Source organism: Acyrthosiphon pisum, chromosome A2 (genome assembly GCF_005508785.2).
Source record: "Acyrthosiphon pisum isolate AL4f chromosome A2, pea_aphid_22Mar2018_4r6ur, whole genome shotgun sequence".
In the NCBI taxonomy this organism is placed as follows: Eukaryota; Metazoa; Arthropoda; class Insecta; order Hemiptera; family Aphididae; genus Acyrthosiphon; species Acyrthosiphon pisum.
Window position 1 is genome coordinate 47,234,518 of NC_042495.1, and position 2,318 is coordinate 47,236,835.

Consider the following 2,318-nt stretch of genomic DNA (forward strand, 5'->3'; position numbering starts at 1 on the left):
TGGATGTTTGATTATACATTTTTTTTTAATACTAAGTCCAAGTTCCACGTAAGTAACTACAAATTAGTACTACTACTTAGTAGAAGTAAATAGGTACTGTAAACGACGTTAGTATTTGATAGAAACTAGAAGCACCAATTAAGATATATAATAAATATAATAAATATAATATTAATTATATTTGAATTAAACATAATAAGACTAAGAAAAAAATGGCTAAGCTAACAAAAACTTAAAAAGTACTTGTCTAATTACTAATTTTATAAAGTTTGATTTGTATTATTATTTTTTGTCAATATATTCTAACTAGGTATATAAATGTGAAATGAAAATCTTTGTAAAGGGTCAACTCTGGAACTACTTATCAGATTTCTTAATTTTTTTAAAACGAAAGAGTATATCAAGTAGAAGGTTTTTATGAAACAAAATTTTAGGAAAATCGACCGGAAAAGTAGGAAATCTGGATGTCAAAAATACCACAGTGACGTAACAGGTTAGGTTAGGATTTTGTATTAATTGATTATATAACTTTAATACTTTAGAGTAAATCATACACTTACGTACAAACTAGGGGTCCGCGATCTATCGCAGGTAGATTGTCTACCTGATAATATACTGCTGCGAATCAGAATTTTTATTCCGGGAAATGGAAAAGTTAAGATTAATTTTGAACACCGTACACCGAATATTAAATAACGAATTGAACAAAGTTTGAGTCATATAGAGATGGTACATTTAACGGGCAACGAAGTGCACGGGTTCAGCTTGTTATCAAATAAAAACCAAATATTATATAACATATAACACACAATTTTATTCAAGTAAATTTACAAATACGATACAATATAGGTACATTTTACATAATATACAATATTCATTTTACATAATAAACAATTTAAATTTTACATAATAATATAATATACAATTTACATTTTACATATTAAACATTGATTAGGGCATCATAGCCACAATTTATAATTATATACGGGGTGATACAGCGATGTGGAAGCGGAAAAACTAAACACGCGGCGAAGATCCGGCGGTGGTACAGTAGGTAAATTAAACACTCGTGGAAAGACCGACACGAGCGCTTATTGGTGGGAGAAGGGGAGGGGGCGTTTGGTGCCTGAATGTTATCGTATAACAAAACTTTATTCATCTGCACCACAACAGAACATGCGTCTGACGAACCGCTTCGTCTGGTTCCAAAGTGAACGGCGCGGACGTCTAGCTCTAGCTGGCGTGACCGTCGTTACCGCCTGCAGGTCCGTCCCCGCGTCACTGCGGTCACCGCTGGTGACCGTACCCGTTACTTCGTCTTCTACCGGTGGCAACGGTGACCAGACGGATGACGGCGTCTCCATATGGAAGTCATCCCCTGCAGTGGCAGGTGACATCAATGCCAAAACAGACGATTGTGATGGCAAATTTGCCGAAACCGGAAACTCCGCGGACGTGACGGACGACAGTCTAATTTCGGGAGGGTCGCTCGAGGAATTTTCACCAAAGTCCATAATATTATGTAAAGACATACGAGTACAGTGTAGACCTCTTGTCCACCGGCAAACTGTGGCCATCGTCGACAGCCTGTACCGTCAAGTTAGGAGTGGATTTCCAACCAGCCGCTGTAGGTGCTCTGGCCGAGGAATCTTCACGCACGGCCATATTCGGTAAAGACGTAGATTTCTTGAGCTGCATCGGCAAACTGTGGACTTCGCTGCTTTCCGACTGTTTCAGCATAATATTTGACCTGCGATCGACGACATTCTGTACCATCAAGTTGGGCATGGATTTCCAACCGACCTCTGTGGGTGCTCTGGCCTCGGAATTTACACGCGAGGCAAAATTAGGTAAAGACGCAAATCTATGGTGCAGCAGCAATCGATGAAAATCAAAATTCTCGAGCGGAAATCGAAGATCGTCAAAGACCTTTTGCATCGTCTCGGTCTCGGATAACAACTTGATATTTGAACACTTCTTGTCTTGAACGGAACCATTTGACATATTGATACCTATATTTTGATGATGTAGGTACCTACAGTGGCGCCCAACCCTATTACTAGGTGTAGCGGTCGCTACATATTGAAAATAAGGGGGGGTGGATATAATAACTTAAATTAATTAAATTGAAATATGTTCATTATTAATCACAGATTATATTGGTTTGATACCTTAATATTTACTTATATTATCAATTTAAATATGATAGAATGTATAAAATAATATAATTTTAATATAATATAACACCTGAAAAATATAATCTTGAGCGCCACTGATATATACGACAATATAATACAATGCAGATCGTATACAGGTAG